The sequence below is a fragment of the Callospermophilus lateralis genome, unplaced genomic scaffold, assembly GCF_048772815.1.
Source record: "Callospermophilus lateralis isolate mCalLat2 unplaced genomic scaffold, mCalLat2.hap1 Scaffold_2365, whole genome shotgun sequence".
Classification (NCBI taxonomy): domain Eukaryota; kingdom Metazoa; phylum Chordata; class Mammalia; order Rodentia; family Sciuridae; genus Callospermophilus; species Callospermophilus lateralis.
In genome coordinates this window covers 13815-29553 of record NW_027513242.1, presented here as the reverse complement: position 1 = coordinate 29553, position 15739 = coordinate 13815, and the positions used below count along the sequence as shown (strand labels likewise).

General features: G+C 36.8%; 1 pseudogene; it reads right to left on the bottom strand.

The window, feature by feature from the left end:
- LOC143640417 (docking protein 6-like) overlaps positions 1 to 15502 on the bottom strand; it is a 102472-nt pseudogene extending 86970 nt beyond the window's left edge.
- Positions 15503 to 15739: the final 237 nt, after the last annotated feature.

Sequence of the window (15739 nt, the reverse complement as noted above, 5' to 3'; positions counted from 1 at the left end):
CCCTCAAAAAGATATGTCCAAGTCCCAAGTCTCAGAACCAATGACTGTGCCTTTATTTGGGAAAGGGATTTTCACAATTAAGTCCTGAATCTTGAGAGGAGACTACCCTGAATTTAGTGTGGGTCCTAAACCCAGTGGCTAATGTCTTTATAAGAGAACGAGGGAGATTGGAGATAAGTCTCAGTGGAGACAGAGCCCAGATGATCAAGGCAAAATCAGAAGTGATGCTGCCACAAACCAAGGAGCCCCTGAGCCCCCGCTGCTGGGCAGGCAGCACCCGTCCTCCCCTGAGGCTCTGGAGGGAGTGACTCCTGCCCACACTGTGACTCATGACTTCTGGTCTCCAGAACCGTGAGAGAATAAATTTACTTGGTGTTAAGCTACCAAGTTCGTGACAATTTGTTAGGCCAGTCCTAGGAAACTAATAGAGTTACACCACATTACCTGAAGATAAATAGCACAATTTATGTTATAAAGTTTCTATTCTTAAAGCAAAATGAAAGGCAACAGGAAAATTTTGTATATAGCCCTATTTACCTTATAATTTATTGAAAATTCAGGAGTATGTCTCTATTTTGTGTCACCTGAGGGCATTACATATATTTCTACTTTAATTTTGATTAATGAAAAGTCCACACTGCTCTCCCAGGTGGTTATCCAGAGCCTGGGAAGATGATTGATTGACAGCCACACAGAAGGTGAGGGTCCCACAGGCAACACCTCCCTATTAATGAGCTCTGTCACAACTGGAGTTCCCAGGGGAAAGCAGGCATAAGGTGACAACACAGAGGTCTCTCTTTGGAAAATAAATCTACTAACATTTGAGGGGGTCACCAGCCAGGCTGAGCTGGGGCTGAGCTGGGGAGCTCTCTCAACCAGGGAGCTAGGCACTGGGGGGAGGAAATCCCCCTTTGGGAGAGTCCATCCAAAGCTGGGAGGAGAAGGTCTCAGTGGTGCTCCATGATCTCATCCTCATTTTCTTCTTTGCCTTGTTATCACCACAAAAAGCTTTTCTTGGTTGCTTTTGACACTTTAATAGGAGCAAAAAAGTTCCACTCTAGAGGACTTGCCATCATCCTGCAATGCCAGGCCAAAGAGCACTGGAGAAGACCCTCAGGGGCACCACCATCTCCTGTAGGGGGATCGAGGAGCCTCCAGGTACACCCTCTACAAAGAGGTCAAGTATGTCATTGTGAAAACAAGAAGAAAAGCAAAAGGAAAGGGATCAAGTCAAGGAAGGATGGAAGGGAGGGGAGGAGGGAATCTCTCTTCCACGGTCTATCATCATAGACTTGATGATTTTCACAATGACTCTCAAGAAAATTCTTAGTCAATATTTTTGCAAGTCATCACACTGGTTATAATTTTTGTAACTCTGTTTCTTGTTGGCATTTCTGGAATCGAAACACAGGAATGGGTACCTGTTGAGAAGCTCAGTGTTGACTGCAGACTTTTTGACATTTGGGAAGAACTATCATGAAGGATTGCTGATCTACCATTAAATAGCAGACAGAAGTGTTATAGAAATAAGATCAAAAACTGGTGGTGTGAAGCAAAACTGCCAACTCTCAAGGTTCTTGCGGTAAAAATGATTCTTCAGCTGTTCAAAAAGACACAGGACTATAGTTAAATACAAACTTTGCTGACACACATGAACTTTAAAGGTGTCAGAAGCTGAATTCCAAATGGAAAAAAAGAATAGAAAAATCCAGAGAAGATGCTTACAGGTTAAGACATTGTGTCCACCTTCGACTGGTGCCCAGGCTCACATCTTGGCTGCATAGACAACAATCAAACTTGATTCTTAATCAAGATAACATAGATGCTAAAAGTAGTGCAATGTGTCCCTAATCCCCAACCCAAGTGGTTTTGGAAGCTTATTGACTTTTGTCTGGTAAATTTTGTAGCAAATGGAAAAACCAAAGGACAAATTATAATGTGATTGCAGTGACAAAAGTCTTTGACAGTTCACAGGAAAGTTAAGTAATAAATTTATCCCTCTCATAAGAAAGAAATGGAGGTTTTTCAAAATATAATAGGGTCAAGCTATTTTATATTATTTTATTTTTTTAGACATATATCTGCTATCAACAGTAATCACAATAGAAATTTTTCTAACATATTTGGAGTATTTATGAAAATACACTTGATTAAAAAAACCTAAGTAAACTCAAAAGAATAAAATTATAAAAATTACATTCTATGGCATTAACACAATATAATTAAAATTTATAATGTATACAATTAAATGTCCCATACATATAAGAGTAAATAACATATTTCTTAATATCAGTTATAACATATGATTTAAAAAGGAAATTTCAAGTTAAGTGGCAAAATATTTGGATTTTAATAAAAATAAAAGCAAAACATGTTAAAATTTGAGAGACACTGATAAAATTTTGTATAAAGAAATATGTAGCCTTAAAATATTTTTCGTGGGGGCTGAGATTGTGGCTCAGAGGAAGAGTGCTTGCCTTGCATGTGTGAGACACTGGGTTCAATACACAGCACCACATAAAAATAAAATAAAGATATCATGTCCACCTAAATTAAAAAATAAATATTTAAAAATACTTTTCAGGAACAATAAGAAGAAAAAAAAGGATGAGGGCAAAGAACCCTGGCATTCAGACACAGAAATAAAACACCATGGAGCATTTCTGTAAAGACAAACTAATGAAGTCAGAAATCAATGAAATGAAGAAACTAGCATGAAATTTAAAAAAACCAAGAGCTCCCTGTGAAAGAGTGAATAAAAGAGACCTCTGGCAAGCTAAGTGAGACAAAGGAAAAGTGAATCAAGGGTACAAAGAGGAAAATGGACAAGATATAAATATGAATAGAAAAATTATAAATAACTGAATGCTAAAATTTTTATAGTGCAGGCAAAAAAAAAGAGATGTATCTAGGAAAATATAAAACCTCAAAATTGTCAACAGAAAAAAAAAAGAATACTTGAAAACTTCAATAAGACAGTGTGCTCATCAACCAAAAGCTCATTTATGGGGGATTTCATAATAGAGTTTAACAAAATTTACAGTGACAGTGAATAATAATAGGTAGTCCCAGGAGTAAAAGTTTAGTTAAAATCTATGGATATGTTTCTCAAAATGGATAGGTTAAGGGACAAATATCACTTAATTTCTTTAGAAGACTGAAATAATCATATTGTTGATAACGTTCAACACCCTGTATGAGACAACTATTTCTATATCAAGAATAGAAAATAATTTCCTTTAGTTAACAGGGTATATACCAAAATTTATTCTAGTTCCCACAGAAGCAGCAGACACCATCCATTTACTACTGGAGCCTTGGCTGGGATGCTATCAGAGTCTCCACAAAACACAGGTCCTGGGAACAAAGACCAGGAAAGGAAGAAGGTGCCATCATCTGTGTTTTCAGATATTACGATCACTGACATAGAAACAGTCACTAGAAAAACTGTTAGAAACAACAAAAACACCTAGCAATATTATCAGATACACAGTTTGAAAAGTAACTTCTCCATGCCAGCAATTCTTAGTGAGAAAATAAAATATAAATGCCTTCATAATAACAAGGGAAATTTTGAGATGCCTAAGGATTTCCTTGAGGAGTATTTTAACCTTAAAAGAAGCAGAATAAAAGGTTCTTCGATAAGTTGCTAAATAATTCTATAAAAGGAGAATCAACCAAATGTTTCGGGCTCTTGCCTTACTAAATGTTATATGCACAGTATGGTACCCTGGTGAAGTAAGCCAAATGGCGTGTTCGTGGTTCAAGAGCAACCAGTTTACATAATAGATAATTCAAAGGTGAACATTCTCTGTCTATGTATTAAATACATGTCACCATAATGATGAAGAGAAGGCTTAAGAAGACTTGTGAAAACTGGTTCTCTATATATTAAAAAGAAAATTCTTAAATCAACATACAAATCTAGATACTACATAGATGGAAAACAAAAATATTAAAGGAAAACTATAATGCTAACTGAGTGATTGTGGGAGGATATATTTCTGGTATATGCGGTGGGTAAGTACTTCTTAAAGGAAATGATCAGAGCGTGACCCAGGACAAATTTGGGTGCTTGTGATTTGCAGATTTCTGTTTACTGCAGGACTCCAATGTGGAGTTGACAGGCAGGTGACAGAAGTGAAAAACACAAAGTGTAAGACAGAAGTAAGTCTAATGCTCCAAATAGACACGTAAAGCTTACAAAACTGCAAGAGGAAATGCAGGAATTGCAGTAAGAAAACGGACAAGCAGCATTATCAGGTAATTCCTGCACAAACGTAGCCAAAAGCAAACCTGTATAGAAAGACAGTCCTATAACTGAGAACAGAATAACTTTACATCCATATATTTCAGAAGACTACTAAGTGATGGAGTGCACTGAGAAGCATGTGGGTATACAGGGGCCCTCGGGCATCAGAGGAGGTGTGGAGCTGCCATTCTGGTCAGCCATCTATCACACACTTAAATTAAGGAGACACATGTCTTTAGTACAATGTTCTGCTCTCACTTCTTTTAGGTAACCTCAAAAGTTCCTCACAGGACTGAGGTCTTAGCTCAGTGGTTGAGTTCTTGCCTCACATGTCTGAGGCACTGGGTTCCATCCTCAGCACCACATTAAAAAAAAAAAAAGTAAAAGATATTGTGTCCATCTACAATAAATAAATAAATAAATAAATAAATAAATAAAATTTCCTCACACTGGGTCATAAGGACATAGGAAAAAAAATTTTAATTACAGAATTATTTGAGGTAATGGGAAGTTGCTACCAATCTAGTTCCTTTCACTATGAAAACATAAAAGTAGAGTAGATGCAAACTATGGGGATTCATGCAGCCTTTGGAAGCCAATGACAAAAAGAACACAGAAATGCAAACAGGTCTCAGCCTTCACACGGTGTGAATGAGAATAAGACACAGATGAGGACTATTACACGGTGGTATTCCTTTGGATCAACAATGCAGTGAATGTACAAGGAATCAACAGTACGTGTTTACACGAATCACACAAATAGAAAGACTGCAGCCAAACTCACTGTGATGGTGGCCACAGTTGAGGAGGATGAGTGGATCAGGGAGTGGGAATAAAACAGGTTACAGACAACCCCACACTTTCAGGAATTATGGAAACCAGTGATGGCAGCACCCACCGGGTGAGTACCGTGATCATTGCAACCTTCGCAGGTGAGCTGTGTAGCACCAGGGAAAGAGAGAAAGCAGGAAGGGAGGGAGCGTAGGAGGGAGAGAGGGAGGGAGGTTCACCTCTAAAGAAAAGCTAACTGAAATTCCAGCAGGTCAACCTGTTGACAGGCACATGCTCACCGCAATCTGCAGGTGCTCTGAGTCAGTCTTCAGCCCAGCCGCCGGTAGTGCGGCACAAGATACCTCTTCACATAACTAAGGGCGCTGTCGTATTTCTGTGGTGAGGAATATGGAGTGGCCATGAGTGCTGGTGTGGTCATTAATAATATCAATACTAAAGGTTACCCCGAAGCTGAGACTGTGGTTAATTTCATAAATTTATGAGACCAACTCCAGCTGTGATGTAGGAGTAAACTGGGAATAACATCTAGCTAATGTCCAGCTCCACATTTACAGACTCAAGACACCATCTTCAAGATCATGCACATTTTTGCTTTGAAATTCATAAAGGTTCAAATAACAGAGAACTCAATTAGGACAAAGAACCACATGTCAAGGGTCAAGGCAGACCCTGGTGGATAGTCATCAAGAAAAGGGGACTCAGTCCTGCACCAAAAAGGGACTCAGTCCCCACCAGCAACAGAAGGGGCTTTGAAGAGTCTTCTTTAGGGCCAGATGATAAGTTAGTCCACCTGCTTCCCTGACTTCAGCCTGTGAAACCCAGAGACATGCTGGGCCAGGCTTTGGACTCACAGAACTTCGAGTTCACAAGTGGGTACTGTTTAACCCAGTGCCTTTGTTGCAATTGGTTACTCAGCAGTGGAAAACCAGACCTGTGCCCCAGAGATCCTCAGCATTTGAACTGCATAAAATATGTGAATCTTGGGGAGAGTGATGGGTCTGATCAGGTCAGTTTACTTGCAAGATGGAACTGGGATAAGACAGGGGAAAGGTCACTTTTTGGCCCACATCAGAGAGTTGGCTGACTCAGCTCAGAGACTAGAAATTGTGTAGGAGGACAATCTCTCTGAACCTTTCTGAAGCCATAAGATTAAAGGAGGATTCCAATCTTTTAAAAATCAGATTGAATTTTAATCTTGTAGTGTACTTGGTATCTAAATATGATTAACCTCATTCAAAGAAATTAAAAAGGAGAACTTGGGAAAATAGTTTATTTTTATGCAAATAATTGCAAATATCTCTGTGAGTTTGTGTGCGCATATCTGCCTGTCTCAATAAATAAATAAATAACCAACCAAGGCAAGCCAAATGCCTTGCTTCCCTCAGTGTTTTATGGCAGGGATTTCTCTATTTCCTCTAGAGGTCAAATTATGTCTGATAATATTTCCAAGTATAAAAAAAGGAGCATTTACCATTAAAAGAAGTGATTGCATTGAGCTTCAAAGGCTGCAGTTCCCTAAATCAATGACCTACTTTCTAATCAATACAGTCGTTCAGTGGTGGTGCCTGGTCTACAAGATACAATTGTTCAATGCCAATTAAAACGTTCCTATTGTTTATTTTAAAATAAGACTATTAGATTTAGAAAGCTTTAAAATACCATATCAATTTGAAATAAATATGAGGCATCAGTATTATTTATAAAGTAAAGATGAAAGATAGATATTTATAGTGAAGTACAAAGTATTATTTACGAATAAGTTCTCAGTGCAGCATTTTCAAATTATAGGCTACACATGAACAGGTGTTCATTACCTGGGCTATAATATATAACTTTCGGCTAATGGGGGAAAAAAAGTTTATTCTCAGGAACATGATGCTATAAGTGTTTCTCTGTTACATCCGTCAGCTATTCCAGAGTTTATAGATGGATCAAAAATATTTTTAAAAACCAAAAATGTACTGAGGATATTCTGAAATTAATTCAAGGCAGTGCATCTAAATCTGTGAAATGAATGTTAAAATGCTCCAGAAATGATGGAAATAATGTCAAAACAGAGTTGTGGTACTGAATATTCTTTCATATTGTCTGACTTACCACATAAAATAACTTTTGAAAATTATTTTACTTCATCCTCCAAATTTGTCTCAAAATTTATCAGAAGTCGGTATGAAATATTTCCCTGTTTTAAAAACTGCAAAATCTGAAGCAGAAGTGACTATTATAAACATATTGTCTTATATTTTACATGCAATTATTCTCTTGGTGTACAATTATTATTTAGAGACAGGAAAATATATTGTTTAAATTATACCAATTTTAAAATATAGTACCATTGTAAATAGTTGTCTTGAAAATGACATGAAAGTAAATAATGTTAAAAAGTGTAATAAATATAGTATTTTTTCTCATAAAAGACAATATTTATTTACATGGGCTAAACCCAGCTCCTAGCAATCATACAGGTATTTTATAAGAGTCTGATTCTCATCTTCTGTAAAGTCATAGTTTTTTTTTTAACCTGCTTACTGGATGGTCTATTTTCCAAGGCATCCTTAATCCACATGGACTGTTCCTTCTTGGAGATACATTGGATTTGGGAAAGTTTTATCTGGCCTCAATTCTGATATTAAACAGATCAAGTTTACCTCTGAACGTTCACTGTTGCCTTGAGGTCACCCTTTGCTGACGCCCTCCACCCTGAGGGCTTGACTCCTGGCTTCCCCTGCTGGTGGCTAACTTTAGAGACACTTTATGCAGAAGGCACAGTGCGCCGTGGGCACTTCCTTCCTTTTTTCATCCTACATAAAAGCAGCTTTTCCTGTTTCATTTTGTGTGTGTGTGTGTGTGTGTGTGTGTGTGTGTGTGTGTGTTTCCTGAGCAACTAGCATGGGATAATGGGAGTCAGACAAGTGACAGGATAAAATAAACAATAAAGGGTCGTGGACTAAGGAAGACCATCCCAGAGTTCATGCGTTGGCTAGAAGGTGTTTATGTTCAAGAAAATGGAACTTCTTCAGATGGCGAAATGAACAAATGGATAAGATGCTTTCATCCAAATAAATATCAGTCATTCCCAGGACTGCACTGCAGGAACTTCCAGCAGGTATTTCAAGAGACACCAACTTTGGAACATGCTTCCCATCATATCAAGGGTGCACCCACGAAGCATTGAGCCATTATTCAGAGGCTCAATGAGAGTGTTCGACAGAACATTCTGCACAGACATTGTGTCTGCACACACTAGGGACGTTTGGCTTTTAAAGGTATGTTGCAAAGGTGGCCGCTTTTCACGAGGACACCCTCATCATTTATTTCCTGGGCTCTCTCGGATGTTTGTCTTAAATGAAGATGGGTACTGCTAGCACCAAAGAGGAGCGAAGCAGACAGAATCAAAGGAGGCGTTGGTGTCAGGTTACAGAGGATTTCCACGTGAGACTGGTCCCGATTGGAGCTTCACTCTCCTGGCGTGGCCCCTGAAGCTGCACATCATTCTGTCTTCATTCATCCTTTTCAGGGATTTTATTCATCTTTTCCTCCCTATAGGCAGTGCTCATATTTATTTCATTAAGTTTTCTATAAACTGTTTCCTTTTCATCTGCTTAGAAAATTAAGGAAAATTTATTAGCTGATCTTATGTAAATTACTCCAGTTCGGTTTTCATCTAGGATAAATTTGTTTTGAATATCTGTTGTGACAATTATATACAGCTACATTTTCAACCCTAATGCATTTTAATAACTTCCTTCAGTAGCTAGTGATTTGAATTTCAAATTTCTTTCTACCAAGAAGTTTAAAAAAGTATATACCATTTTATAACCGTTTCATATAAAATTGATTTATGGAGCAGGATGTTGCTCACAGTAAACATATCAAATGTCTAAGTGAGACCATCAATACTCGTAAGTTTATAATATGTATGTTTTAGACAGGGCATAATACAAATATAAAGTTGATTAAAAAAAACTGTATCCTTAGCTTATTTTTCAGAAATTCCTCACTTAGGTTAGAAACATTTTATTTATTTGATTGATCATTTTAATTTATTGCTATCATACATTAGGGCAGATTTTAGGGAAAATCAAAGTTACTGACTAATTACTCATTTAAAATACTTAAACACTAATAAACTGAACTAATTGGATTATTTGACAAGGGATTTTAATTTTTTCATGACATCTCTACTGCTTAAAGGATAAAAACCCAGTTCTTACAGGTTCTCGTATCCTTTGCCTGGTTGCTACATCCACCTGGGTCGGCTCATCTTCCTGACAACCTCTCCTTGCAGAGTTTGCCAACACTCCATTACCCAAGTGCTTTCCAAATCACCCCATAGTGTAACTTGTTCTTACAGTTTTTCCTCTTTCTTTTTATGCACAATGCATTCCCCTGTGTATTTTGCTTAAAACAGAATAATCTTTAATGAAGCAGAGTAATCTTTAAAGAAGCTCCTAACTGCACATCCTTTGTAAAGCCCTAATTTCCAGAGATAGAATTAACTATTCCCTCATAGTTTTTATTATTCATTGCATTTATTATAGTCAGCTATTTATAAACCCTTTATTTCATCAGATTGTAAAAGCTTAAAACAACAATGACAATAACTGTTAGCATTTATGAACTACGCTACACACTCCTAAATCCTTCAAATGCAGTATCTTATTTTCTGCTCTCCACAATCCTGTGGACAATGACATTTGCTGTCCCTGTTGTGCAAACAAGAGCCTCAGTATTTGTCTTGTCACCAGACCCAGCAATCTCATAAGAATATATATCATGCTAATGGTTGCATTGTATTAGTAGTCTCACAAAAAGTTATGTAACCCTCTTAATCATGCTGTGCTCATTATTTACGACTTGGGATTAATAACAGTTTCATAATAAAGAGGGCAGCTCCCTGGGCAACGACAACATTGATTACTCCTAGGGATAGGTACGCCTGCAGGTCACTTATCTCACCCAGGAAAAGAAAATACTCACATTGAAGGTTTCACTCCAATTTGAATATTGCTTCATGGAAATACCATTTTGATGCCTTGAGGAACAGACTGCATTTGAGTAATAAAGAATGGCATTAAAGAAAAATAAAGGAATGACAAAAGAGAATTTGAAGTAGTGCACCTGCCAAGGGAAAGAGGATCCAGGAACCAGCATCATTGGGCTGGGTCATGAAGAAGGAGCCCAGAGATGTGGCTATAGAAGGCTCAGGTATGAGAACCAGTCAGCTGGTGGAAGTACCAGGCAATGTGTGCTAAAATACAGTTCAAGTATGAGAAGGGGACCTAAGCACACCCTGTTGAAAATCAACCTCAAGATTTCTGACCACTGAGGAACCATGCTCTAACTAATCTTCCCTATAAAGATTGGTTTAAATTTACCAATTCAGTTCACAGTCAATCTCAGAAAAAAAATGACATAAAATTATTGAAAGGAAACCTAAGTCACTAAGGAAGTGAATTAGCCTTGCCAAAGCTATAAAGTCATAGTAATAAAAACTTTAATCTTCTCAGTGTTGCCACGACAAAGGTAAATTTTAGCTGTCACATCTACTGAGTTTTGTTATTAAAATGCTTTCCACAGCTGCACATTACAGTTGATGAAATTTATTTAGCTACTTATTAACAGATTATTCCCTTAAATATTCTTATTCTCATTGAGTTCTGTTACTGTTTTGTACCTTGATTCTCAGGTAATGGGGGAGGGGACATGGATGGTTTTGAAGTGTGACAGGTTTTTTTTTTTTTTTTTAAGTTGTAGGTGAACACAATATCTTTATTTTTATGTGGTGCTGAGGATGGAATCCAGTGCCTCCCACGGGCTAGGCAAGTGTTCTACTGCTGAGCCACAACCCCAGCACAGTTGCAGTTTTCTAACATTAATTTTTGTACATCCTACTTGTCTCCACACTCAGATTCTATCCTTTTCTTTTTGTTAAAATGCATGAAGCACCTTTAATTCTTCCAAAGACAAGGCACTATGACAAGACGCAGGAGCTTCCTCCTCCTGGTTTTCAGTCAGCTAGACCATTCCCGCTGTGCTTTCTACAGGTGTGCTGCCATATGGTCACATTTTAAAGACATATCTGCTTCGGGTCTTGGCACAAGACTTCTTGAGAAAGCTACCTAAGGGCTGGTATCTTTTTCGCCTCTCATTCTGCCGTAGGTCACTCCATGTAAACTTAGTCCTGATATTTCAATGAAATAGTTGTGTCAGAGTCACCAGACACTTCTATGCTTTACGTCTAACCATCTCCTTTCTGTTGTCTTCCCAATCCCTCCATGATGTTAGACACAGATGGTCATCTGGTCATTGTTTTCATGGGTTCCAATGGTCTACTCTGAGTGTTCTTCTTTCCACTTAGAGTCTTTTTTCAAACTTCTGCCCAGGCTCCTTTGCCTTTTCTGATCTTCCAAATATTGTAGTGCTACTTATTTGTTTATTCTTCTGTCTTCCAACTCTTCCAAGGACATTTCATCCAGTCCTGTAGCATATAGTGCTACCAATATGCCCAGGACAACCAAATGAACTGTAGCACTGGTATTTTTTCTACTCCTGACCACTTTCAATTACCAAATTGATTCCTAGACATTTTAGCCTAACAGACATTTCATGTATAACACATACAAAGTTAAAGCTTGTGATTTTTACCCAGATTTAGCACTTCTAGACTTCCTCATGTCATGAATCACATAATCATTGATGCTCTTGCTCAAGTTCAAACCCATGAATCACCCATGATTACTACATTTCACTCCATCTAATTCTTAAGTAAATATTGTCAGTTTTCACACACCATGTCCAAAGATTGTCTTTTTATCTCCAGATCCAATACCAACACTTCATCTAAGCCACTGTCACATCTGGACTGAAGTAATTACTGCTTAAGACTTGCTATATATGAAGAACCTCTTTAAGTCCTTACATGCAGAGCTGTAAAATTTCATTTATTAACCATTCCAGCTATATTTAACCTCATTACAGGGCAATGGTATCATTTATTCCTTGCAATAGCCTTCTGTCATAGATACTATCATAATCTTAATTTATCAGAGGACAATGAAGTATGTTGAAGGTTAAATGGCCAACCCAAGTTCACACAGCTGCTATGTACAGAATCTAGATCACGCATTTATAAAGTGCCTGCTGGGCAGTGTGGGGAGATTCCTGACCTTCTTCAAAATTCTTTCAGGATTGACCTTTTCCATATTGCTGTGTTGAACAATATCTCACCCACAAAGATTGCATCCATTTAAAATAAGCAAATGAGTGAGTTTCAACAGTTGTATATACCCGTTAAAAATATTGTTATAATAAAAATAACATTTTCACCATTATTTGCAGCCTGTTCCCCATCCACACCTTTACCCTGGTCACCCTCTCAAAGCTAGGCAACCAATGACCTTATTTCTGTTACTGAAGATAAGTGTGAAATCATTACAATATCATCTTTAGAGACCTGACTTCTTTGACTTGGCACCATAATTCTGATATTTGTCTCACATTCTGCATACCAAAAGACTTTATTTTCCATCATTCAGGGATATCTGTTGATGGATGTACTATAATCCCCCCTCCTGCTTTATTTAGGTTGTTTTTATTGTTTTTACTCCTGCCTCTTGGAAACAAAGTGAACATTTCTATACTTGCCATTAGGTGGATATGATTTTCATTTTGAATGGATAAATTTTTAAAAGTAGTAAATTTCTAAAAGTGGCATGGCTGGGTAGATGGATAACATTTTAAACAACATTGGTGCACAGTATTATGTTTTGACCACCAATATGAGTGTAGTTGCTCCATATTTTCACTAACTCTAATTATTCTCAGTCTTTTGGGCCATTCTAATGAATGGGTAGTTTTGGATTTTGGTTTGAATTTTACAGACAACTAATGATGTCATGTGTTGTCTCATGCACTTATTTACTGAGCACTTAGAAAATGTTCATAATTTTTGTCCATTTTTAATACTGGATTATTTATGTTCTTCTTATTGCATTGTCAGATTCATATATCCTTGATACACGTCCTTTATCAGATAAATGCTTTAAAAAATGTTTTCTGCTCTATTCTGCTCTATTACTGGCCTTTTAAATTTACAAATTGGGTCTTTTAAAGAGAAAAATATTTTAAATTTTGATGTAGTTCAAATCAGTTTAGCAAGTTTTTTTTTCTTTCTTTCTTTTTCTTTTTCTTTTTTTTTTGTGTGTGTGTCTTAAGAAATTGTTTTCTTATACCACAGGGGAAACAATCTCTCCTATGTTTACTTTTGGGAGTTTTTGCATTTTATTTAGACCAGTGATCTTGTTTTGAGTTTATTTTGTCTATGGTGTAAAGTATGATCAATGTTTACTTATTTACCTAGGACAGTCAGTTGTTCTAACAGCATTTGTTGAATAAAATTTCTTTCCCCATTGATTTGTCTTTGTATCTTTCTCTCAATTCAACTGATCGTGAAAGCACAGGTTCACTCCTGACCTTCTATTCCCTTTCATTGATTGTTTTGCATATCCTATTGCTAATATCTTATTGTGAGGATCTCTGTAGTTTCATAGTTAGCCTTGATGTTTTTAAGCATAATAGTTCCAACTTCGCTCTTTATTAAACTTGCTTTGTTTAATCTAGATTATAGAGATTTCCACATAAAATGAGCTTTAAATATCTAAAAAAAAGACTTATGGAATGTTGATTAGAATTATGTGGAATGTATATGATTTTTTTGTGTACTTGAAAACTGTGTGTACTTTCCTATGTATACTCACTTTTGTGAATTAGATGTGTCCTTTGCACTAGAATTCAAGTTTTTTTTTTTCAGAAGGGCAATGTCTGACTCTCTCGTATCTCAAATCACCAACCAGGAGCAGAGGATCTGGCCTGGATCAAAGATACATACCACATTACCAATCCTGATGATTGGTTAGAATTCTACAGTGTGTTGAGTTTTCAGACAGAAGATGGTTGGGCCCAAACAGTAAATGGTAAAGGAGGAGTGTGGGGGTGGGGGTGGGAGGACAGGTGCATTGACTAGCGAGCTCACGTTAATGTAATTCATTGATCAACAGGCAGGGTCTCTGACTAGAATTTCACAAAAAAGCATGTTCAGTCCCTCAACCTTGCAATGATAAAATAAATATCACACATTTGTATTTCAAATCCTGGAAATTCTTTATTCATAGGTTTAATCTTATTGCCAAAATCATAACCATAATAATCATAATACAATACCAGTAAGACTTTAGAACTCAAACTCTTTTCCTGTAGTTAGAAGAAGAATTGTTAGCTGTTTTATGCTATCAGAATTCCATAACCCTTAGAGACATGTAATATAATAATTCTAAAATCCATCCACTTGTGAGAAAACCAAATGTCCAGGAGCTAGTAAGTGAATAGGGACTTGAACTTGCATTTTTTTGATAGTAAATCTCCATTAATACATAGAATAGTTTATACAGTTACTGAAATTCAAATTCTAAGCTCTCTGATTAGGTTCAGATATAATGTATGTGACTGTTAGCTATTTGTGTAATAGAATTTGTTAGTATATTATTATAAATAATCTTCTGTTAATAAAAGGAGAAATTAGAACGTATAACATATAAAATAAAATTCCACACATTCATGACATCAACCGGTAAGTTTCTCTAGCTCAGCACCAAAGACAGATTAGAATCTTTACTGAGCTTTCCCGAGCACCTACAACCAGCAATACTGTTTACAGTTCTGAGTTCTGATCAGGAATCCTCCATATTGCTGCAAAATACTGAACTGTGTTTTGATGTGATCCCCAAAGATAACTTTAGGTAGCATATGAATTATTACTTGGGGTTATATGTTACATTCTTTAATTCTTAGGAAATTGATATTTTACTCCTTGAATTAATGGCACATCTCTACATCTCAGCACTTTCGATGATCATTTCCTTGTTAAGGAGCTGACTAAACACCAAGTACCATGTCCATTAACAATATCATTAGCACTGCTAAAACTAGCCTCAAAATTTTATCTCCTAAATATTGCCCAGTGTTTAAATCAAAGTAACAAATGCTCAATTAACCTGAACAGAGGGAAAATGCCTACTCAGCACCTTAGAAAATGATCTGGTTGAGTTATGAGTCATCTCATTTTGCAAAGTAGCAATAAAAATGAGTCTTTCATTTGCAGAGGTACCCCTGGCATTTACAACAGATGATTACAATAAAGAAGAAACATAACTTTTGAGTTTTATCAGAACAGGGACAGTTTATCTTGACCATGAATCTTTGCCTCTGCAGCTTTCATCTATCAAGGAAATATCTTCACGAGTTGTCAAGGGTGTAGCTATTCTCCCAGGGACTACCAGGACTCTGACTCACCTTATGAAAGTTTCTGAAATAAGCTGCCTTTTCATCTGGAAATTTTTCTAACCTTCTGGGTCCTTTGCTGGAAGCCTTCTTGAAAACCAGCCAGCATCGTCTGAAAATCTGAAAATAAATAAAAGAATCCCATTATCTCTCCTTTTTATATGCCCTTAGTGGCACCAAGAGGTTTATCTATTCAATTAATCCCCTGGGAATACATTTTTAAAAGAACACTTACTTTATATAGTAACTTTGTCTTTGCATGATAAGTATCTTACTAATTAAAATTGCAGCAAATTTTTAAGATACAACATTTCTTATAAAAGAATTTCTTTGTGTAATGGGGTTGTCAATGTGTTC